The 25,850-nt window shown below is 43.1% G+C and overlaps 1 protein-coding gene across 3 annotated transcripts in view; it reads left to right on the forward strand.

Annotated features, from left to right (window-relative positions):
* The window catches only part of srrm3 (serine/arginine repetitive matrix 3), a 72,298-nt gene that overhangs the window by 12,612 nt on the left and 33,836 nt on the right, over positions 1 to 25,850 (forward strand). The gene's annotated exons all lie outside the window — the stretch shown is intronic.

The raw sequence follows: 25,850 nt of genomic DNA on the forward strand, positions 1-25,850 counted from the left end.
ACATAAAGAGGACGTGAAACAGAGCTGTTCGGGGAGCTGAGCAAGGCCAAACACCAGCAGCAGGCTGCAGCAATTCACACAGCAGAGAGCCAATGAACATTTATGGACCCTCGCTGCCAATTTCTTTTTTGGGAGAATGTTTGGCTTCATTGCTCCCCGCGGACCTTTGCTGGAAGAATTAGAGGCGGCTGTGTTCTCGGAGGCAGGCGCTGAGGTTTGAGGTGAGTGGATGCTGAGGCTCTGCTCTCCTCCGAGGCTGCAGCTTCACCCTCATTAAGTCACACGGGCGGCGATAACAGGCAGGCGCTTCACTGAGAAGATGGAGATAAAGTGGGACATTTTACTGTTGCTATTTTCTTTGAGTCAGAGCATTTTTTGCTGGTAATATAACGCTGCTATTTACTACAGGGACCCACTTATATTAACCAATCTGATAAAAGAGACACAGCGAGACACACGCAATTCTATCTCTGAGGCTCCCACTATAGCCATAAAAGAGCTTTTGTTAACATACATTTTGAATGGGAGTTAGTGTGAATGCCAGGTAGTTACAGGCTTTATCGCTTTCTTACATCAGCAGTAAACCTTGCGGTCCTGTAATCCTGCAGCGCTGTTATTGGTTGATAATTGTTTTGTAGCCGGGAGGATGTGTGGCCAGAAGACACTGAGCCGAGGGAAGATTAGAAAGAAATATTGAAGTGTCTCTTACTGAAGCACATTTTTAATCTATCAATAATTCCCTTTTTTCTAGTTGGATAGATTTCTGTTGGTTTTATGTCAGGAGTTGCCTCTGATTGGCAGAAAGGGTTTGGTGGAAAGACTAGCAGCCGGACATCTTTTAACCCTGTTGTCCTTCTGTTCCCTTCCTCCATCCTTCCTTCTTTCCTTCCTTTCTCTCTTCCTTCTTCCTTCCTTCCTTCCTTCCTTCCTTCCTTCCTTCCTTCCTTCCTTCCTTCCTTCCTTCCTTCCCTTCGTCCTTACTTCTTCTTCCTTCCTCTTTTGATCCAATTGACCCTCCATCTTTCTTTCCTTCCTTTCCCCTTCTTTCTTTCCTCCCTTCTTTCCCTTTGTCCGTCCTTCCTTTCTTCCTTCCCTTCATCCTTACTTCTTCTTCCTTCCTCTTTTGATCCAATTGACCCTCCATCTTTCTTTCCTTTCTTTCCCCTTCTTTCTTTCCTCCCTTCTTTCCCTTTGTCCTTCCTTCCTTTCTTCCTTCCCTTCATCCCTACTTCTTCTTCCTTCCTCTTTTGATCCAATTGACCCTCCATCTTTCTTTCCTTCCTTTTCCCTTCCTTCTTTCCCTTTTCCCCTCCGTTCTTCCTTCCTTCCTTCCTTCCTTCCTTCCTTCCTTCCTTCCTTCCTTCCTTCCCTTTGTCCTTACTTCTTCTTCCTTTCTCTTTTGATCCAATTGACCCTCCATCTTTCTTTCCTTCCATTTTCCCTTCTTCCTTCCTTGAACAAATCTGTTCCCTCCCTCCATCTTTCTTTCCTTCCTTCTTTCCACAATCCTTTTTCCCTCCCTCCCTCCCTTCCTTCCTTCTTCCTTCCTTTTTGACCCAATCTGTTCCCTCCCTCCATCTATCTTTCCTTCCCTTTTCCCTTCCCTCTTTCCTTCCTTCTTTCCCTTCATCCTTCCTGCTTTCCTTCCTTCCTTGACCCAGGTGGACAACAGGAGGGTTGAAACATGAAGTCGCCCTGACAGCAGGAAATACTGCACAGCACTTTAACTCCTCTCAAAAGTGAAAAAAGAAAAAGAAATAAAAAGAAATCCAACATGTTTTTTTTTTCTTTAAAAACAAATGCAGCCAAGCACAGTATGTTCCACATGATATTCTACAGTCCATGTAATATTTCGGTGTTTCTCCTCCAGAGCTGCGCTACAGGAAAGTGTCTGACCTTTTCTTCCTTGTGAGGGCAAGTGGCCCCTGGGTGCCGGGCTGGGGCCAAGTGAATGCCAGCACCACACTGTCCAGCCAGTTTCTTCCAAGTGAGTTTCTTTTCTGTTCCACTGTAGGAGACATCTATTTTAGGGCTTAGAGATTTAACACGGACATGTGAAATCCCAAAGCTCAAGATGAGGTACACAGCTTGAAATCTTATTCTCAGAGCCTTCATAGCCTTTTTTTTTTTTTGATAATGTGTCCTTTCTCTTCTTTACATCCCCTCTCATCTGTATTCTGTTCTCAGCTCCCCCTCCTCATCGATTAACCCCAAAGTGTAGAGCAGATCTTCTGCTGGGCTTAAAGGAGTCAGCTGTCCGGGGAAATTTCATGCCCAATGCCTTTTCCATTAGGGAGAAACAGGAGATTCTACCTCCTTGGGGGCATGCATCTAAAGTGATGGACCATGAACCCTATAGACTCCTTTAAAGCTGACATTATGAATTAGAAAGCGAGTGAGGTCATGCACCTCACTAGAGACCGATGAAAAGCAAACAAGAGCTCTTTATTCACCCCATCTGCAGCCCAGTGTTGAATATATATATATACATGTACAGTTTAAGGTGTATACAAAGCAGCGGAGCGTAGCCTTCGAGCTCTGGCAGCTGCACGGTTGTTAAAAGGGAGGGGTTTGTCAGGATGTTAGGCATTTATTCAGTGGCATCAAATGTGATTACCAACAGAAAGAGGAAAATGTGAGAGATGGACAGGATTAGAGTGAGTGAGTGAAGCAAGAAATGGATCTGTGATCGAGTTATCAGCAGGGTAAATGTGTTAGAATCTGACTCTGGATTTCTGTTCGTGCTGCAGCTTCTTGCATCACTGCAGGCTGCGGTTAGGCTCCATCCAGCTGTCACTAACTTTGAGGAATTGGTTGACAGTTTAGGAAACAGGCTTATTGGCTTTTTAGAATCGGATGAGCGGATCGATACCGCTGTCATATCTGCACGATAAATATGAAGGTGTAACCAGCTGTGAGCTTAGAGACAGGACAAAGCAGGGAAGAGCTAACCTGCCTCTGTCCAAATGTAACAAAATCCACTCATCAATACCTCTAAAGCTCACAAATTAATGTCGTCTGGTTTGTTAAATGTGTCCAAAAACCAAAATGTAATTATGACCATTTGCCGTTTTTTGGGGGGTTTATGTGCCAGACTATTTCTTGGCGCAGAGATGTTGCCAGGCAACGAGAGGAGATTCCAAGAAGTTTCCGTTCTGAGCCAAGAAGTAGTCTGGCATATAATCCCCGTAAAACAGCAAATTATCATTTTTACACTTTTAGTACAGATTAAAATAAGCGTTAAAGGTGCCGGTAGGTGGATATTGTTGCTATCTGACAGAGCTGGGCCATGCTCACAGCGTAAGAGTTGTTATCAGTGTCCTCATCTCACTCCCAAAGATAAAAGCTCAACGCCTCTGCAGCCTTTCGATTGTCGGTTTTGGTTTTGGTTTTTTCCTCAAATGCACTCCTATCCCAAAACACAAGTCAGACGGATCATTTACTGAAATTCACTTCACTGCAGACGGATGCTGAGGAATATGCTCTGTGTAGAGATGAGAAGATCTGCAGTGTGCATCGAGCTTCTCAGTCAGGCAGCTGAAATAACCACAGCAGACCCCCCCGACATGCTGGATTAGAAGTGGGAGGAGGGAGAGGAGGATTTGGATTGGATAATAACAATACACAAGCAAACTACATGCCATTTTTCCATTAAAAACTATTTTTTCCCATACAGACTAATACATTAAATCCATTTTTTGCAGAAAGAATGATGAGCAGTAGCTTATACTGACAGCAGCGTGTAAGCAGCCATGACTGGACTCCCATTGCATGAAGAACAATGAAACATACTCAGGTTTTCAATTTTTCTATTGAAAAAAGAAAAAAGATACAACATAGATAGATATACTTTATTGATCCCAAGCTGGGAAATTACATCCATAAATCTAGATAACTGTTAAAATGAATCAAATCAAAACTGAATCATCTCACCCTGATCTGACAAACAAAAACGGAATTCAAGTGTTTACTTTTCTATTTTCTATGAGAAAACAAACTGATAAGATTTACACAGAAACCTGTAGCTTTTATTGACTCAGAAAGGGAGTTACTGCTTTTACATTGTTGAACGATATAGCGTTTTTATATTCTAACCTGAAGATGATGCATTTAGAGACTCTGGTTAGCGTCTGAAATGTCATAACGACTGACCGGGGCAATTCTTTCCGTGTGAGAGGAGCAGGAGAGACGGAGGCTCAGAGGGGACTTAAGCCAGAGAGCTGGGCAGGAAACAGATGGCACCGGTGGAGGGAGTGGGGGCGAGCGGTTGCACAGTGAGACACAGCGCCTGGCCAGAGGATATTACAGCAAGCCTGGACACACTCATCCTCTGTCCCCCTGCCTCCTAGGGGATTAATAAGCCCATCATAGCTGCTGCACATATGGGGAGCTGCAGAGGGGATGTGACACTGAGGGGGTGGGGGGTGAGACACTAACTGGTTAGTCATTTTGTCCCACTTTGATTCTCTAATGTTTGGGGACCATGCTACTGTTGCAGCTGTAACCATTCAAGTAATGGAGCCATGGAGGGAAAAAAAGGAAGAGAGTGAGACAGAGTGAAGGCTTTGGTTTGGTCCACTGAGAAGTCTCCAGGTGCTCATCAGGCCATGCGCATGACTGACACAAAAGCACAGAGGAAAGACTAGTTTTATTCCTAAGGTTGCCTCCATGCAAGGACATTGTCCCTCTCCAAATAATAAAAAAGGCCCTAGCATTGTGTGGTGCTGCTGCTGTGTCAGTATTGACTTTGTCTGGAGCTGTGTTGGTGACATTTCTTGTATTCATCACCTCTGGTGAAGCCGAAGGTCTGTCTAACCTTTGAGGCGCCAAGTGGTAGCCCACTGGAAGAGCAGCATCCAGCTCCACTGACCTTTATGAGTGCTTTCACAGCAACCACCCCTACTACCCCCACCCCCCATCCTGCAACCCCAACCACTCACTGCAGCCATCCCTCAGTCTGCTGGCTCCTCTCGACGCCGGTGTCTAGTGCTGACGAGCTGGATCCGCTGCCGTCCTCGGCTCCCCAGAGAAGCGGCTGGCCCCCGCTAGCCTGTCTCCAGGTATAGACTTGCAAACAGGGATGGCAGAGGGGAGCAGACAGTGCAGCTTGATTTTCACACAGTGAAGATAGATAGTTTGAGTGCAAATAAGCCAGGCAACACTCTCTGTTGGGCTGTCACGCTGTGTGTGTGTCTGTGCATGAGACAAACCTCTCAAACCCAAAGGAAACAGGTGTGATTTTTCAAATTTTCCATGTGACTCACTGTTAAACTTAAAGCAGAAGTAAGCGATCCGGTCGTTTTGGCTAACTTCCTGTCAGCCGATGGAGTTAGCAGTCCCCGCCCTCGTCCCTACGTCACCACATTCACGCGCATCCCTTGGCTGCACACACAGAGAGGACCGCCCCTTTATGCCGTTCTCTCTCCTCATTGGATAAAGGTTGTAGCATACAAGGAAAGTTTTCTCCTCGGCTTACAGCAGAGCAGAGTGACTGACAGACCCCTGTTTCAGACCAAACACTCTATGTAAGTGATTGCTGTCGGAAGATATAACTATTTAAGACTTATATTAACACAAATATTCTGCTTACTTCTGCTTTAAATGTCTTTTTCATTTTGTTAAAACTACTACAGGTGTGTAGTTAATGCTTTTATTACTGAGCTGAAATGTCAAACCAAGCCTAGATGAAGGTGACCTCCAGTCACAGGCAACACTGCAGGTTCCTGGGAGGAATAAAATGAAAAGCCACAGTAATAATAACAGCCGTGCAGCTTGTTAGATGAATGCACTCCTCGCAAGGGTCAACATTTAACAACTCCGAGATGGAAAAGTGAGGAAATTAGCCGCTTAGAGGCTGTCACTGATTGCCCAATTACAATACATGATGGTTTCCTGGTAACAGTCCATTTTTAACCTCACTACACTTAAAAAACAATGGTGCTAAATGTTATTCAGATAACTTTGAAATAACTTCTGCTATAGCAACAGATTCAACAGAAGTTTTATTAAGTTTTCCCTGCTCATCAGCTCAGTTCATGCACAGAAGTGATCTGCAGCTGCTTCCACTTCCCTATCTATATATGAATATACAAAGTGTTGTTTGTACAGAGGCTGAGGATTATAGCAGGATGCCTCCTCTGAAAGGTGCCTTAATCCTGCTCCCGGCTCGCAGATTAGAAGCCTATGCTTTTTGAAGATTTTACTCAATATCAGTTCCTTCCTCCGGCATGTAAACACATTCCAGCGCTGATTACCCCACAAACACTGCTATGGAAACCCCCCCCACCATCACCATCAAAAAATAAATAAAAATACAGCCTTCCTAAAATGCAGAAGGCTTAAACTGCATTCATACATGCATGCGTCATCTCCAGGGGCAGTGTGGTGTGCGTTAATGCTTGAATATCTGCCGCTTGGCAGCCCACTAGCACGCAGTCTTTTCTGACAGATGACCAGAGGAGATGTGAAATCTGAGCAGGCAGGGGGAGAGGTGGGATGTCCATTGTAGCATCACGGTTTGTCTCATGTTATCTCCCTTTTTTTTTTGCTACAACACAGGCGCTTTATGCACCGGCCGCTGATACTGTATGGGAGCAGATTAAGATATAAAAGCACAGGTGGGTTGGAGCAACACAAGCGGAGGAAGGAGGAGTGACCGATCTCACCTTGACAGTTAACGAAAAGCTGCTAAAACGTTTTTTTTTTCTTTCTTTTTTATCTCATCGTTCTTCCGCTACAGGGTTGACGGGTGTGTACGTGTACGCACGCACGCATGCACCCGTGTGTGTGTGTGCGCCTCTGCAGGGCAGTGAGGTGTGTGAGGAGCTGATGACAGATGGTCATCATCACTGTCACTGACATGTCCGTCAGCGTGTCCTCGTCTCCACCTCTCTCATCCTGTTTTTTTTTTCTTCTCTCTGTGAATTTGTTTGTCCCTTGATGGGCTTGAAGTCACAGAGATCAGAGATGATCACACCCTCAGCCCCTCATCAATCACTCAATCAATCAGTTTCTCTTTCACCTCCCCCCTCCCATCTGACATCCTCTCAGTTTTCCTCCGTTTCTTCTTTGAGTCAATATCGGTGCCAGATTAATTTCGTCCTCATCCGAGCTTGACTTCAGCTGCTCCTTGGTCTGATGTGTTTGTCGACACAAGCAAGTCCAATTTTAAGCTTTGCATTCGTCAGCGGGAGCCATTACAGAAAAACCCTGTCAAAATAAGGCTTTCTGCGGGTTGACCTTGATTCGGCTGAAGCTATCTGTCCTCTAGCGCCAGTTAATCACCGTGTGTCTCCTTGCTATGAAGAGAATGCTTCCTTATCGTGACAGCCAGTGGACCTGTCAGTGAGTTGGGGGGAGGTTGGGGGGGGGGGACTCGGTGTCCAAAAATATCAGGAAAAATGACAAAACCTTCCCTAATCACTCTCCTGTGGCGCAGCATCAGACGGTGCTCCCGATCTGTCAGCAATCTGCGGTGCAGTCCCAGTTGACACACACAGGAGATTGCGTGCCATCCCCGTCTCTGCACATAGAGCACAAATAGCAATATATGCACTAACTATGGATGCAGAGAGCCGGGGGAGCGCAGCGTACAATCCTAAATGAACTGCGAGATCAGGAGGCGGTAGGGGAAAGGTATATTTATGTGTGTGTTCATGTGTGTGTTACTTATCTCGGTGAGGAGACGGGCAGTGTGTGACAGGCGACACACAGTGTACTCCCTCTGAAAAGCTTCCACCAGTGACACTTGTCCTCCATATATCTGTGTCTGGTCTATTATTGTCGCGCCGGCCAGAAGCAGGGTCTGAATTTAGATATCACCAGCCAACATCTCTAATTGGAGCATGCATGCAGATTACAGCCCTGCTGATTCTCATAGACAATTACATCTACAAGCAGCCAGCTGTGAAATGGAAACCTTCATGCTACAAGGTCGAGCTTGTCATCTACGGAGAATTTCAATGGACGCGGGAATACACCGCTAGTTTATTTCAAGTGTTTGACCAAAGCACAGCGAGACTCTACTTATCATCCCGAAGAAACAGAAAACATAACCGCCGCATTCTCACCGCAATCATCAAACAACCACAATGAATCAAATTACGGTTTGCACAGCGACATTCAAACAACCTCCTGATGATTTCAAGAGGCTGTAATAGGCTGACACTCTGCCCCGTGTCTTTCTTCCCCTCGCAGATGGAATGAAGCCTCCGCCGTGCGCTCGATTTATAAAAGCTCTGCTGTCCAAATTAATTTGAAATGGACTGTCAGGGGGTTGCCTTGGAGACACAGTGAAGCAGAGGCCTGCCATTGTAACTCACCTGAGATGTCACAGGAACGGCGAACTCGGCGTTTTAAGAAATGAAATAGTCATTTCATTGTGGCGTTGCGGTGAAGAGGCTGAAAAATGAAGGGAAATTGTTTGGGGACTTGTCACTGCCATTGATTTGTCAAGGCCTGCATGTGTGTTTACAGCTCACGCTCTATTTTACAAGCACTTCCGTCTCTTAAAAAAATCATGTTTCCATTCAAGTCAGCAGCAACAAGAAATAGGTTTTTGTAGGGAATGTAAGCTCTGGATGGATTATATTCTCTACAATGCATCAAAATCACAAAAGCCTATGGCTAAGTGCAATATCCAGTTTGCCATATTATGTGATAAAATATGTCACATTGTTGGGCATTGTGACCTATTTATTTCAAAGTATGTGTATTTTCTATAGGTTACCAATTTGCAAAACATTTGAGTGGTATTCACAGGGATCCTCAATTTCTATTAATTTTCATATGACATGAAAATCCATTAGAATCTTAACACTCGTTGGAGTTGGGTAATGGATTACATTTACAGAAAACACAGAGTCTGCATTAATTGTTGTCAAAGCGCCTTGATTTATCCTGATGAAATGATCAGAAACCGATGGGAGAGAAAATTGGCTTGAAGGCAAACAATTTATTTGAAAATCAGGGTCAGTAAAATGTTGTGTTCACAAAAATTGTAGTCAAAGATCAGTTTGCAAACAGTTGCTTTTTAGGAAGGTAAAGGAATTAATTTTGGCTGCACTTGCCCAATGTGCTGATCAAAGACTTCTTAATGAATCATGTAGCTCTCATGAGCTAATGAGCTTATTGTCGCCGTCTTCTTTCTTATACTTTATCACACCACTCTCTCAGGCATTCCTGCTAAAAGAAAAAAGGGAAAAATAAAAGAACATGTTTCTTCCAATTAAGAGAAAATGCAAGTTCAGTTTGTTGGATATAAACACCAGTCCAGACTTTCTACAGTTGTGTGCTGATGTTGCAGATGTCGCAAGGTAGTTGCAGTCTTTCACCGACTTGCTGATCATCCTGTGTAGCTGTCACCAGCTCCGTGTGTTGTATCACTAACGAATGGAGCTATTAAGGCAACGCAAACTGGCTCTCCACATGTTCGCTTTAACTGTGACGGCTGTTCATTTAAAAAGCCACTTCCACTCACGTCAGTACAATTTTAACAACAGCAAAGAGCAATAAATCTTGCGCCCTGAAGGTTTTATTGGATAAGAAAGTCCTTATTGTGCCTTAAAGTCACTGACAATGTCTTTTTTCCCTTTACCCATTAAGTAGTTACATCGTCTGTAACCCTTGAAAACCCATCTCATCTTGTCGTTCTTCTCTCCCATGTGTGGTTTTGTCTCGTTTCGCGCATACAACTAGATCCTTTTCCCGTTGTCCTCTCTTTCCTTCATGTGGAGCAGCATATTTAAAAAAACATAATACATTAATGTCCTGCTAATTGAACTTTGTGTCTACAGCCAGTAGGTTTATAGATCCTCGGCCAACCTGTCTCTAATCCTCTAAATAGCCACTTTTATTTGCATCTTGCTGCCTCTTTGTGTCTCTACATGAGAGCTGAGGAAAAAAAGAAAACCGCGTCTGATTTGTGTGCAGCCTCATGGCTCAAGAGCCCTTGGGCCGACAGTTATGAATGCCAGGTCTCAGACAACAAGCCAACAGCTCTTTCCTCTTCTGATTCAACTACCGAGCAGGGCGGTGGCGGCGGCGGCCATCAAGAGATCTGTGTGTGTGCCTGTAATGAAATGACATTTCAATAATTACTGGATTGCAGGATTAAATCCAACCTCATAGAGGCTGATTTGAGCTTGATAGATCCATTGTATTGATTGAATAAAGGACTGTTACATTAATGCAGCTTGACACTAACAAAAGCAAAAAAAAAATCTTACACCCACTCTCCCCTACCTACCTACTCGACGCAAGTTTGTTTTTCAAGTGTTTCAGCGAGTTTCTTCCAAAGACTATATCCTGATGGCCGTGGGGGAAAGGTTTTTGAAGCCTCCTCCAAACGCGAAATAGAGAAAATGTTTGAAAAGAAAATCATTTGATTTGTCTTTGTAGTGCTTGGATGACAATACATCTTACAATGCATTCATTTTTATTACCATAGCAACCAGTGCACAGATTTAATTCCTAAGCATCAGGAAAAACCCACACTGTAGAAATAAATAGCCAGCTTCACACACAAAGTGTAATTATGTCTATTATTATAACATTTAATAATAGTAATAAACAGTGTAGACACTGTCATGAGATATTATATTTACCTTTGTTCACTCCCTCTGTTTAATCAAGTCAGTGCTGCAGTCTTCTACAGCTCCTGATTGTCTTTTTTCTGACATAAATGGAGACATACAGTAGTCTCTCCTCTTTTAAACCATTCACAATAGTGGTAAGGCACTTCCTCAACTCCTTCACTGACCGTCTCTTGATAAATGGTGTGTAGTTGACCTTGTCTGACCTGAAATCCACTGCTGATTTTTCTTTCTTCTCCCTCCGACTATTTGAAGCTCAAGCTGTGGTGCATTGTCCACTTTAGCGGACGGACGTATTGTTCTACATTATAGTCTGTGTGACCTGACGGGGCTGACTGACAGTGGGGAATTCAATAGGACTTAAGTATAAAAAGGCTCTGATTGCTCTAATGGGGCTTGATAAGAGTTTGGTCGTCTTTGAAAAGGGACAAAGGTTGATTTTACTGTCATGATCCCAGGCTTAGGTTGCATCATTAAAGGGATAGTTCAACATTTTGGCAAATTGGCCCATTGCCATAATCCCTATAGTTTCAGGAGTAGGTTCGTTAGCTTTAATTGCCAGTGCAAGCTATTTCTAGAACGGCGGAGCAGAGCCATGAGCTGCTCAGAGCTACACTACAGAGGCTAATAGGATTTCTTGGTTTCCCTCATCAAACTCATCAAATACACAATCCAACTACTCCAAAACGCTCTTGTGGACAAGTTGTGACCTGCACATTCACCACGCTATGAGATAATAACGGAACGTTATGAGACAGAGTTGTTTTAGAAGCAAATGCAGAGACTGTTTGCCGAAAAACAACTCTGTCTTGTTACGTTCTGTTATTATCTCATAGCGTGGTGGCCACAACTTGTCCACGAGAGCGTTTTGGAGTTGTTGGACTGTGAATTTGAGTTTGATGAGGGAAACCAAGAAATCCCATTAGCCTCCGTAGCGTAGCTCTATCCATGTTGGCATTTATGGATTAGTCATTATACTGGTATTCAAACTCAGAGTATATAATGGCTTATTACTGCTCATATTTACATTTTACTGTAAGATGACCTCTAGCAGCTGCACTAATTATAACTGGAGCAGAGGAAGTCAGATATAGTCGCTGGTTAGATGATTGTGATTATGTTTCAAACAGCATATAATGTATTTTTGTGCACTGTGTTTTCATTAATTTTGCTCCCACCAGGTTTAAATCTGCTGAATACACCAGGCGGAAGATGTCAAGAGAATTACTGGATATTTTCGTATATATGTTGATGGTGGACCGAACAATACACTAGAAAAGACAAAAAAAAAAGAAAAACCCACACGCATTCAGGGGATATTAACACAGCTTGTAAACATGTCACAGGGGCAAGAAACCATCTAATTATCCAGTGTAAGAGACCGTGGATACATATGGACATGCCACTTAGACTCTAGCTATAGATAAGAACGCGGCATCTCAGTCAACATGCCAGATTTAATAAGGACTGAAATGCATTGTTGGCTCAGCTCCATTCACAGTCGTATGCTGTTCTCCAGCAGCAGATGTGAGTATTACAGTCTAACTAGTCTGCTAGGAAATGGAAGAGGATGCGCCTGCTGTCAACTGGGAGCAGCACGCAAGAGGCAGGGGGCCCCGATCTGAATGTTTAAAACCGTTAGTGATGAATGGATATCAGTTTACCTCCAGCTTTCATCTGCGCATCAGACACAGAGCGGCCTCAGCAAGATCTAACACAGCAATGTTTTGGCTGCACTAACAATGGCTGGGACGGTTACTGTCACTTACTGCAGGTCCAAACTGAAATATATAAACATATGCTAAATGGATTATCAGGATATATGGTGGTAGAGATCCATGGTTACCAGAGGAGTTTTCTTTCTTGGCAAATTGAATCGCAGGCAACTGGACTTGTATTTGTCTGGGAAGACGTTTCACCTCTTATCCAAGTTGAGTCCTACTAGTGCGGACTAGTGAGACTTGTTGCGTACGAACTGATGAAGCCCCTTGGATAAGAGGCGAAACGTCTTCCCAGACAAATACAAATCCAGTTGCCTCCGATTCAATTTGCCCAGAAAAGAACGATGACTTGGATGAATGAGAATATCCATAGACATGTTACCAGAGGAGGAATCAGGGCGACAACACCTGTGTGTGCTAATTGGCAAGAAGCAGGCTAATGAACAAAGGTGAACATTATACCGTATCTTCAGTGTGTTAATGTTAATAATTAATATTCCTTTGAAAAAAATCATATTTTTCTATCAGTTTGAGCAGTGCCACAACAAAGAGCTGTGACTCCTCTTGTCTTGTTGAACACTGTGGATGTTCAAGTAAGTGTAAATTGTAAAAAGCTTTAAAAATGAATAAATAAAATAAGCACAACTATCAGATATGTTACATACAGTATAGACTGCAGGAATCCAAAGCTGATTCAGTATTAAAAGGAGATGAATGGACTTGATGCTGCCGGAGCATTTCACCACAGCTTTAAATTAACTATAATTGCAGCTCATATCCACAAAGTGTCTATAATGGATCTGTTTACATGGTCTGATGCTTTCCCAGTGATAACACTCTGCATTTTGACTTGGTGTAAGAAAGTGATGTGTAAAAACTGCTCAGTCTAAACAGAGATAATATAACATAAAGCAGCGCCGAGAGTCAACAAATCAGCCTGGATTGTCACTTTACACGTCTGCTGTTTGAGGTTTTTAGTTGTCAAAGTGCTTTGAAGCAAAACCAATAAACACAGCTAGCTGTCTCTTGGCACGGTGCCTCCTCTGTCCTTGCTTCTCCTATTTCAGTGCGAGTGTGCGGGGTGTTATTATACTACAAGGATGCTCAGTAATTTGAAGCACTCATGCTAAGTAATTATATTTACCACTATAAAAGTAACACTGAGCTCATTGTTAAAAATGAAAACAGAATGAAAATAAGCTGAACCCTGTAATTATATAATTTTTACCTAATAAAATATTTTTTTATTGTAAAGGCAAGAAAATACCTGACGATGATGATGATGATGATGATGATGGAGTCATTATGCTAATCAGCTGCTAAATGTTTACTGATTAATTGAGAAATGTCAGGGATTTTCTTTTTTGGTTTCTTCAGCTTTTACTAATCAGTCAGAAACATGCGAAATAAAACAAACAAAATTGGGATGTTAGCTGGTAGGGAACTAATAACAAAATCATTTGCTTCATTGGCCCGAAGCTAAGTGACAGAGAGCCCGAGTCCCCAGTGTAATTAAGCTGAGGTTCGAGCTTGTGACTCATCAGCCTGCATGATTTCTGCTCTGCATAAAGCTGTGTGGCAGTCCAGAGCCGCCGGCTACCGGTGATTACAATCCTGGAAAAGGTGTAGGCAGAAACCCTGTATTTAAAATCAGCCCTGTGGCTGCATGCGACGAACAAAACAATACCTCTGTAAACTCCAGAGAGTTTTATTCAGGTTGGAAATGAAAAGAGGGGCATTGTCTGAAAGTTTTTGAGAGATTTGTTATTTCTCTTGTTGTTTTGCTATCACCGGTAGAAGGTGGTTGTTATGTGGGATGAAAGCGGCTGCAACACCGGCAGAAGTGGAAGGCGCTTTTGTGCAGAAGCTTGCGAGCACGATGATGTTCCCGTTGTCCAGGGGGTGATTGCAGTCGGGGGAATGAGCGTCTGGCTGCCGCTAACTGACAGGCATCACTTTGTATCAGGAAGCTGATCGCTCTGCGCTCCAGAGGACTGTGTGTCAATTAAAGAGCGGCACGGCAGCACAGGCAGGTTGGAAAAGAGGACGGCCTCATTTCTGTGCTGCAGCAGTCTGGAGATTGGCTTTCAGATTGCTTTGGGCACCGACTGTATTCAGCCCAAGTCTCTCTTTGACTGGTTCAATCACCCAGACGCAGCAGGCAGCCGGACAGGAGGAAGATTTCATCCATATCGAGACCATGTTTTCTGAGGTCTTTAAAGCACACAGTGTTGGAACATGGAGGAGCACCGTGTGGAGTAATGTGTGTGAATTCTGCACTGCATGAAAATGCATGTGTGTCTTTTCAACCTAAAGCGTTATGTTCCTCTAATGATACTGTGGGCAGCCCAGCACGGTGGGGGGTAACAGCACCGTTACACCCTGGGCATTATTTTAAAGCGCCCACAGGTTTTTTTAATGTAGCAAAAATTGTACATCATGCACAGCTGGAGGCCGGTTTCACAGCTGTCCATAAAACATTCTGATCCTCCACTGGTGTCAACTAGGGGTGGGAGAAAAAATCGATTCACATAAATATCGCGATATCCTTTTTGACGATTTTTAAATCGATTGGTTTTTTTTCAAAAATCGATTTAAAAAAAAAAAAAATTGTTGAATTTTTTTAAATATTGTGCAATGTGCATTTGTTAGCCTTTTTTACATACAGAGAGTACAGGTTTTGAAAAGGGTTTAAGTTAACTTTATAATGGAGTATGTTAATTTATAGGCTTCTACAGTATTTGTGTGCAGATAAATGTTAAAAATGCAGACTAAAAATCGAGAGAATCGGCAATATCGTAGAATCGCAATTTAAATCGAATCGCCATTCAAAAAATCGTAGAAGAATCGAATCGGGAGAAAAGCATATCGTCCCAGCCCTAGTGTCAACACATCTCAACACTTCTTCAGCATGAAAAAGTTACAGATCATTCTGCTGTTTGCACTGCAGCCACCGGAAGACAATCATTTCCTAGCCGATATTTACTGTCAGTGAACATTAGGCAAAACCATATCCCGAGGAAACATGAGTCACTCTGAGTCTGAACATGTATGAATATGAATCGTGTCTGTGTGCTTACATTTGACAGAAGTCAGAAGTTCAATCTTTGACACAAATTGCTGCACTAAATTGCCTCCTTTCACCTCACTCGTATTTTGAAGTGTGAAAATCTTTGCTCTGGGCTGTAAACTCCACTGCTCATTCTGAACCCCGGTGACTCCCCAGTGACCTTTTTTTTTTTGAAGAGGAACCTCAACCACTTTTTTAAGCCCCCCACACACACACACACACACCCAGTGCGTTCTGGTCCTGCTAACTTTTTTAAAAATTAAATTTCTCCTTTGAAGCCGTCTGTGGAAGTGATCGCCCTTTCCTCCCTCCTATATACTGAAGCTTTCTGGATCTGTCAGGCGAGAAGCTGCAGTTAATTTGGATCATTATCACACAGGATGATGATAATTCGCTGGAATATTTATGGGCGAATAATTGTAGCTGATGGGATGTTGAAGTTGTGAGTTGATCCACTGGGAATTATTTGAGCTCAGGAAGGGAAAAATACTAATAATGATTTAAGGGGAATCACACATCAGCCACTGACAGCACTGGCTGGCCTGGCGATGAGCTAATTTAGACCTGGCATGTCTGCTGGACGTTTGATAAACTCTATAGTGGACGTTTTGGTTTGGACGGAGAGTGCAGGGGGCTAGCTTATCTCCAGATGACTCTCTGACACTCAGCTAGAGGAAGAGAGACGGAGCAGGAGGACACAGTTTAGGAAACTGCTCTTATCTCTATCCTTGGATAAGAGAAGGTGATTTTTTAAATAATAAATTCCACTGTTGGAGCCCCGCTGCCCTCTGAGTAAGATGAGTCACATGGAGAAGTTCTACTGAAGTTTTTCTAACGTCATTTGGTCCTCCTGAGATTGAGTTGCACTTCAGAAAGAAAGAGAGCAATTTACTGCCTCAGTTCTTTCTGCCGCTCATTCACAAAATGCAATAAGACTCCAAGCTGGGTCTGGAAAGAGGTTTTCAAAACCATACAGTGTTACGTTCAATCTCAAAGTATCTGAGAAACTGCTTCGCTGGCTGAAACAACGTTGAGCCTCACAGCCGTGGAACAGAGGCCAAGGCAGATGATGAAAGCCGAAATGCAACTCAAGTTGTATCTGCTGAGTCAGCAAGGACACAAGATACTGTAGAGGCTGAATCCATTAATGCCCCCCATGTGGACCATACAGAACTGATATCTCAGAGAAAAGCTCGACCTTTTTGTTTTATTGAAGTTCTGTCACGTGGCTCTGAGAGGAAATGTCACACCGCACTTTTAATGAGATGCTTGTTTTGATGTAAATTGAACTCCATGGAGTAGAGGGTTAAACCCTCTGTGCACAAGTGTTGGTTTGAATATGCAGTACGGCTCTCCATGCCTTCCATATGGCTGCTTTATGTTATTAGACTTTTGAGTTTTGCAGTTGTTAGCTTCATTAACCATCTCTGGTTTTTGAATATGTGGGTATTTTTTGTTCACATTTTCTACCTGTTTGGTGCATACACACTGGAGACAAGTGTCTTATACTGTAGGTATTAGAGAGGATGGAGACATGAAGAAGCTTAATAACGCTCAGAGTTCAATCAGGAGAGACTAATACGAAGAACGAAGGAATATGAAAAAACTGAATAAAATTGAATTTTTTGTGAATAGAAGAAATAGACATTGGTGCTTAGGGGACAGGAAGTGGATCATCATGGGGTACAGTGCTTCCTATGAAGATGGAGACTTCTCCCAGAGCCAAAACCCTTATGGTGCAGGTGGTGATGAGGAATGGACGTCCTAATGAGAGGAAAACTGATGAGGGCTAGGGATCAACATGTGAGGGGTGAGGTGGGTCCCTGTAACCTAAAACTGTAATGGCAGCAGTGAGAGATACTGTAACTTTTTAAAGTTTGATGTCTTCTCAGCGATTGGTTAAAGGCCACGGTGTCATGTTGTGATTGAATGAAGACAATGAGCAGATGGCAGGAAATGTATTTGTGATTTAGAGGGCGAGACATTTCATCACCGCTGACTGAAATGACCACAGCCTCATGCCTTGAAAGCTTTTTAAAGGTTAATCTGATAAATGGACGTATAATTTTAGGTGTTTCCCAAAAGCGTCGTCGCTGAAGACTCCTAGAAATGATTATAAATTAGTGCGTGTGTCCCTTTTAAGTTTTTGCCTTCATTAGAAACACAGAAACTCTTTGTTATGGGATGTTTGATATAAAATGCAATTACCTTGCACAGATGACCGTGTGGTTTCTGTCATCATCATCCTGCTTTAACTCTCCTTGTCTAATATATTCATCTCCTCGGGCTCAAAGACGCGTCATATTCTCTCTTCTCTCTTCTTACCCAACACAGGTGCAATGTAGAAACGATGACAGGACGACATTCACAATAGATGACGTGCATTATTCCTGAAACTTAAAGAAACTGCTTCGTTCAATTTGAGCTTAAATTCATTTTTATTCAGAACAATAAAAACATTTTGTCTCATTTACAACATGCATGCTTATAACCAACAGTTCAGCCTGCAGACAGTTAAATATTCAACATTTTGAAAGTGCATTTAGCATCATCCTCAGGAAGTCTGTAGTCTTGGACATCCTGACAAAGTAATGGTTAAGATACATTACCGCAACATTGTCTCTCTTACCTTGCTTCCTGTCCACCTCTATTCTGTCTCATGCTCATGTACTAAAGACAAAACTGTCCAACAACATAATATTTTGAAATCTGAGAGAATTTAGTTTAGTTTATTATTATGGATCCCCATTAGTCACTGCCTCAGCAACAACTATTCTTCCTGGGGTCCCGTTACAATATGAAATTGAAAAAAAAAAAAAAAAAAAAAAAATATATATATATATATATATATATATATATATATGCTCAATCTGAAAACATATATACACATATACATATACAAATATTACATACATGTTAAAATATTTAAGACATTCTCCAGACCTATCCTGTAGCAAACAACAACTACAAATAATGCATCAAGCTCAACTGGGAAGAAAATAAGAAAAAAAGATAAAGACGAATAAAATAAATGAGAGTTGAAAAAAGAAAAATAAAGAAAATAAATGAGGCAGATGTATAGAGAGACCCAAGAGTCTGTATCAACTTAGACCAAGGGTGCGTAGGTGTGAAGCCCTGGATGAGTTGTGATAGTGAATAAAAAATGTGTAATTTAGTTAAAAATATTGATAGAAAGATACAACGCAGAGATACAGTACAAGCGCTGGTGGTGAGAGGGTTGCTGACATACATTATGTTACGTTATGTAAAGCAGGAAGGTGTAAGGGGCAGCAGCTTCAGCCCACATTGTATTGGTCAGCGCGGTTGTGTTTTATTTGCCCTTCTCTAAAGTTAAACTCTGTGTTTGAAGTGAGGTGATGTGTTGCGCCGTGCCGTGTCCTGACAGGCCGGGGGAGTGACTCAGGCTCCCAGACCTGAGCCCATCTCTTCCCCCGCCGGTGACCCCGCTAATCGCATCAGAAGCAGTCCTGTGCTAATCATTTCTCCCCTGGGACGCTGCTGCACATGGCAACACGGAGCAGTTTGAGTTTCAGCAGCAGAATGTGGTTGTGCGTTAAGCCAGCTGCGGCAGACGCACACACATACACACACCAGCCGAGGGAGAGATTCAAAAAAAAAAAAAAAAAAAGTGTTTGATCTCCGATGAGCGAAGGCCTTTTTTAGCTGAGGCTGAGCGTCAACCCTCAGTTGAACCGTGAGCCAGGACGGGCCCAGATGTCACCAAACAGAGAGCTTCCCCGTCTTCCTCTGCGGTGACATGCAGAAATCTGTCTGTTGGAAAAAAATAAATAAATAAAAAATGGGACGTGGGTGGTTTATTTATGTCACACTCTCGTCTCTGGGGGTTGTTTCTCCACCAAAGTCCAAACCTCTTCTGCTGACGTCCTGCTTCATCTGACTCTGCTTCTCATACTGCTCATTAGTTCATGTTTATAGTTGTTTTTATTTTGCTTGCGTTGTCTGCTCGGCTCCAAATGATGCGCAGAACGGCTCTTACACATCTGAGAGAGGAGTGTTTGTGATTTCTAAAATGCTGTTGGAGCTCGTCAGCCTCCTCGGTGTCAGCTCTCTGATGGGGGGAGAGACGTCTCTGAACCACAGTCGAACGAAGACGCACTCTTATGTCACTCTGCGCTGCAGCTCCCGGAGCACAAACGGAAAACTGAATGAAACACTCATTCTCAGTCGAACCCGGTGTCTCTTTAATAAAAACCAGATAAATGGTGGGTGGTGCTGTCTGCGCCTTGGCACGATTTCAACAAATTTAGAGAAGATGTTAACGTCTCAAATCAAGTCGATCTATCCGCTCTCATTGTGTCTCGTGTTAAAATTCACAACAGGAGTGAGAAAAAGAAATTACACATGTCAAAACTTTTGATCCACCATTTAAATGTCAAACAGATTCACTGTGCCGCTTGACTGTCTCTCCGTCTTTTCTCTCTCCATCCCTGAGACCTCTGCAGCTCGTTCTGTATGCACCTTCCATCCAACTACGATTAAAAAATGAGAGAGGGAGAAAGAGAGAGAGAGAAAAAAAACTTCAGTGTGCTTGTTTCCCAGCACCCAACAGCAATCTAACGTGCCTGGAATGAAGACAGCTGACCTTGGGAAAGCTAAACACATCCTCTGGGTGCCAACGTGCTGAAAACAAAACACAAGCTTCCAGCCAAGGGGCAAATTATTTTGGTGGAGAGGTGCGATAGAAAGCAGGAGATAGGAGACACACGGAGAGAGGAATACAGTCCGCGTGCACTGTGCACACACAAAGTACATCCAGCACACCTACCTCGACTCGACTCGGAATATTTCTCTCATTTCACATGGGAGAGAAGAAGTTTGAGTGAAAGCCACCCTGGATGTTTTTTCAGCCTCTCTCTGCCAGTCTCAGTTTAGGTCAGGCCCCCTATTACCGCCACCCTGCAATCATGGATGAGGTGCAGCCACCGCTGAGTGAGATCCAATCATCGAAGCCTTTGTGCACAACACGGAGTGACCTGCCGTGCTATGAGAGAGGTGGCGAAGGGTTAGAAAGGGAGAAGGAGTTGGCTTTTAGCGAGGATCATGGCCTCAAGCGGACCATTCCCACCCCCATGCTTTATTCTCTGGAGTGTGGCAGGTGAAACACACTCCACTTAAACAAGGGGCCTATGCTGCATGCTGTTGTCTTTTAATGATTTTCCACTCTAATGGTGAAGTCAGCTCCATTTACCTGTAATAGAATTAAATTAGGCATCAAAATAAAAGCCAGAAGAAACAATAAGACAATAAGCAGAAGCTGGATTTGTTATTGTACTTAGGAGACATTTCTGCCCTCCGTATTGATTTTACGTCAGTGATATGGATGGAAAACAAATCAATGCCTGATGAATTTCCCTGTTTAAATGTAGAATGCAGCCTACAATCCCCCATTCATTTATAACTGCTACTGGAGTAGGAGTATCTATTAAAATGAAAAATTCAGATACTTACTGTGTAGCCGCTGCTCTGTATCTCTTTCCTAGTATAGCTTTACATTCAGAGCAGTGTCTGCAGTGTTTACATTATAAGGCCAATTAACATTAAACACACAGATGGCCATACATATGCTCTATACTGAAAGTTAAAAAACAAACCAGAAAAACCAAACATGCTGTATAAAGAAAGAGAAGAGCTGAATATTTTCCACCAGCTTTGATGGAGCTAATCATCATGTATGGAAAAATTATGGAAAAAGACAGTGTGACATTGCTAAACTCCCTTATACCCAAAACCATTGACGTTGATTGTAAGTGTATACTGTAGACTTTATATGTGTTTTGATGCCCACTCGCAAAGGTTTATCCAGTTATTGGTTTATAGTTGATGTTTTCACTTCATTCAATTGAGAACAAGACCAAGGTTAGCAGCTCTGTGGTTGTTTGCTTGCTTCCAGCTGAATGCATCACGCCAACATACTTTCATTGACGCTGCTCGCATGCTGCAGTAAAGCAGCAGATGTCATGTTTACCGTGCATTTGTTTTGGTTTAGTTTGTAAGTATACCATTATTTAGCAGTTAGTACTGAACAGAAAGCACATTGAGGCTGGTTGTTCGTCTTGTCTTTGAAGAAGACGTACATGTGCTTCATGTATGTCATGATTTCTCCCTGAGGTCTGTTTACCTTGCTCGTTTATCTATGTAATTAGATTTTGAAGTACTTTTTGGGGAATATTTTGACTTTTTCAAAGACTCTTTTTTTATGCTAATTGGAAATGCTCATGAAAGTGGATGGAAATGTCAAGGAGAAAATTTAAGTGTGAGTAAACTGGTAATTTATCCATCCAAATAAACAAACAGGAGAAGTAATGAAATATTCCAACACATTCTGCTCACAGGGGCTGCAGACTGTTAAAAAAGAAAAAAAAAGTGATGTCATTTGCTTTTTGATAATGATATATTTAGTTAAAATCCCCTGTGGGAAAAAAATAATCACTATAATCACATGGTGGTTCAAGTCCAGGCGGTTTCCTCTCTAATGTCCCATTAGCCTAATGCAACATTATGTCGCTAATGAGACCAAGATTTTTTCAGTGCGTGGCCACTGACAATGTTATTCTTATTAATTGATCTTTAAGCATGTGATCCGTCTCCTGTATGTTTTCACCCTCCATGGGCAACCACTGACTCTGTAATTGAGAGATCACCCTTTGATGGAAATTACAGGAATCCTCGAGCAGACGACAAAACGTTGCACGTCCACTATGACTGACTGTTTCTTGGCATCGGAGGCTCGTTTTGTCGTCTAAAAGTTGTGATATCAGCAGAAGACGACGAGCTGCGGAGCCAACGCAGCAGACGCTCGGGCCGTGGCGGCGTCCAATCAAGCAGACAGCACAGGAAACCACGGGCAGAGGTGAAGAGCAGACAATAGAAGCAATCCTCTCTCTCTCGCAGTGGAGGGAGGGTGTGAGCTAACGGCTGTTTAATTCCCATCCACAATCAGAGTCATTGCCCCAGACTGGAATATTGAATCGGTCAAGACGCATTATATCTCTGTGATTTGAAATAACTGATGGTGACACCCCGCGAATGTGACTAAACAACTTCACTTAGCATAATGACTAATTACACAGTGTTTGTCGGGATGTGACAGTCTTACACGCCCTCACAATAATAGCAGACGAGGCTGATGCCACCGTTAATACAGTAGCTGCAGATAACCTTCAGTCCCTGTAGAGGACTCGCACAAATTAACTGTGTGCTCTGTTTTCTTATCAGCTCGCTTACAACTCTCCCTTTATGCTCTGAGTCTTTTCTTTTTTATTACACATGTCAATGATTTAGTTGTTTTAACTTGAAAGAGAACAGATTTGTGCTGGCCCCGCCCCCCTCATGGGAACAGAGTGGGATGACTGTGGAATGATGCATTAGTCTAATGAGATGGCTGGATATCGCAGCAGTCGTTTAACACAGACCAGCGACATGGCCCGCAGCTTCTGACTCCACACATCTGGCATGGCGGAGAATCTCATTTGTGATGGGAGGTTCCTCTTTCTGGAGATTTCTGCCATGATATCTTCATCTTCATTTCAATCTAGTTACAGCTGGATATCGAACAGCTTCTCGTTGCATATGGATAACATTGTTGTTGGGCAACCCACCGGCCAAAACACGATGTCCAGCACAAATTGGGATTAACCGTGGTGTTCCCCCCTCCAGACCTGAACAGACCTGTTCAAGGCTTCACGGCCTCTGAACACCTGCTCTAATTAAAATGAATTGAAACAAACTGGAGCGCGTTGGTGGTGGTGGTGGTTTGCTCCGGTGCAGAGTGTTCTGCATGGGTCTGAGTGCTGCATGGAGCCTTTCAGCGTGTTAGCATGTCCTCTTCGTGTTTGTTCCCCCTGGTGCTCCCACAGGACATGTGCATGTACCTCAGGTTATTTGTTGACTCTAAATTGCCTGTCAGTGTTTTCCGGTGTCAGTCTGTAAGTTGTGGCGACCTGTCCAGGCTGCACCTCGCCCTTGTCCAATGTCAGCTGGGATTGAACATGACTGTGTGAGGATAAGCAGTATATGGCCAATGAAGAAATGATTGTATAAACAATTTGGGGGTTAGGGTCCCATCTAAATACTTTGATTCTTTCCAAAACTGTATCACTGCTGGAGTGAACTTTTAAAACTGAATTTCTCATTAACAGCCTGTTTATTTTGGTTTTATATAAAAAGCGAATGGTGCAGAGTTTAGTCTTATGCAAGAATGAGATACATGCTTTTGTCAAACCTCTGAAATGTATGTGAGGTAATTGGATTTACGTGGAGCGCGTTTGTTTTGTTCTATTGGACTTTTTGTTTGTTCAGTTTCTGTCTTTTTACCGGTGAAGTTGAAGACTCACGGCGCCGTTGGGTTTTGTCATAACAATAAGGTAAAATATGAAAAAAAAGAAAGAGACTTCTTCTTCTGAGCTCGTACAGAGATTGCGCCTGTCTTACTGGATTTCTTTTTAAAGTCCCTTTTGATAGATGAGAGCTTTTTCTCCCAAGAAATGTCTGCAGAAGATGTGCGCAGATGAGAGATCGCTGTCATGGAATATCAAGTGCTGATTTACTGTATAATAGATTCAGAGATAATACCTCCTGCTGTCCTGCCACCTGTTCTGTCAGCCGAGAGCCGTGTCACCGCACACAGATCCACGGCTCGTTTACCAGCTCGCAGCACTTCAAAAACAAGCACATCCCTATTAACCAGTCAAAGACTTTCAGAATCAGCTCAAACGGAGGGAGCCGCCTGCCTGCAGTCTGCATGCTCTCACAATGGGATGGGATTGGATGGGATTGGGGGGGGATGAGTCGATAGAAGATGCTAATGTAGTGGTGAAGCTTCGTCCATCTCAGCCTCAGTATCATTCTGTCTCGGCGCCTGACAGTGATGAAGTGCCTCAGCTGGGCTTCTTTGGCTCGTCTCTGAAAAATGAAACCATTAGTCGCACGAAGAGAGGAGGCGAGGCGCTGAGGCGGCCAGGGCTCGTGGCCACGTGAAGGCCTTTCCCGCTCTTCCCGCTCTTGTTCTACACCGGCCCTAACAGGACGATCCATCTTAATCAGAGCGCAGTCCATGCAGCACTTGTACCAGACGACTTTTTATTCACCAAAATGACAAGCTCATCATTTCACGAGTAAACGAGCCAGAAACAGAAAGGTTGCAAAAGTCAAGCATAAAGAGTGCATTCACGGTCGATACGATGAAATCAATCAGGTTATATCAAGGATGAATCGATACTTTACATGTTCTTCAGAGTCACACGTGTTGTTGCTACTCACAGTCCCTTGCATGCTTTAAAGGAACAGTTCACCAAAAAATGAAATTCATGCTGATGAATACTCCGGAGTAGTTTTTTTATTCCTCAAAGTGCATCTGGAGACCCGGGAGGCCGGTTCGTAGTCCAACGGCAACTTTATATTAGAATAATAGCGCCCAACACAAAAACGTCCATAAAACTACACAAAAACCTTGTAATATTCCTCCACACTGCTCGTCCACTGCAATCCAGTCCTGTATTGAATTTGCCTGGGGCACGCTAGCGCAATACAGGACTGTTTAGGCTGTAAAAATGTCCTAAATTACGTTGTTTCGAGTAAACTCTGGACTATATCCCTTCAGGACAGTTGGATTGCAGCGGACGAGCAGTATGGAAGAATATTTCAAGGTTTTTGTGTAGTTTTATGGACCTTTTTGTGCCGGGCTCTATTTGACTCTCATATAAGAATTTTGTTGGACTACAAACCGCCCTCCCAGGTTTCCAGATGCACATTGAGGAGTAAAAAACTGCTCAGTTTTCATCAGCATGAGGGTGAGTCAATAATGACTGAATTTCATTTTTTGGTGAACTATTCCTTTAAGTCTGCTACTCCTCTCCTACCTAAAGTACAGTGTGTGTTTGTGTGTGTGTGTGGTACATGTCCTTGTTGTACAGCTTCAGTTGGGTCCAGGAGATCACAGAGTTTTTAAGAGGAATTTATCTCCCCCCTCCTCCCCTTCCCATCATCCCGCCTCAAGGCACTATGGGTTGTTGACTCATGGAGCAGAAGTTGCTGTCAGTGCTGTCGCTGGCAATGCATGTCTACATGTAGTCAAGATCCAGTGTGTGTGTGTGTGTGTGTGTGTGTAAGAGAACGGTATGCTGATGTGTGTGACTATTTCCAAAGTGCGCTACTCAGTTCAGGCAGAAACGCTGCATCCTGTCCGCATGTGTTTCCATCAAACCACAAACAGCTCACCTTTCAACAAAAGCGTTTGTAGCTTATTGTTTCGTCGCTGTCGTACAAGTTTTGGGTGTGTGTACGTGAGAAGTGATTTGCAATCAATTGTCTGCTTCGTAACTGCCAAACAGGCTTGTGGGGACAATAATGTTTCCGTCTCGGAGCTGTATGCTGCAAAATGACGAATATTCTTCACTCACATTCTGTGTTATTAAATATGCACCATGT

Source organism: Trachurus japonicus, chromosome 14 (assembly GCF_045865225.1).
Source record: "Trachurus japonicus isolate A0001 chromosome 14, Traja_1.0".
Classification (NCBI taxonomy): domain Eukaryota; kingdom Metazoa; phylum Chordata; class Actinopteri; order Carangiformes; family Carangidae; genus Trachurus; species Trachurus japonicus.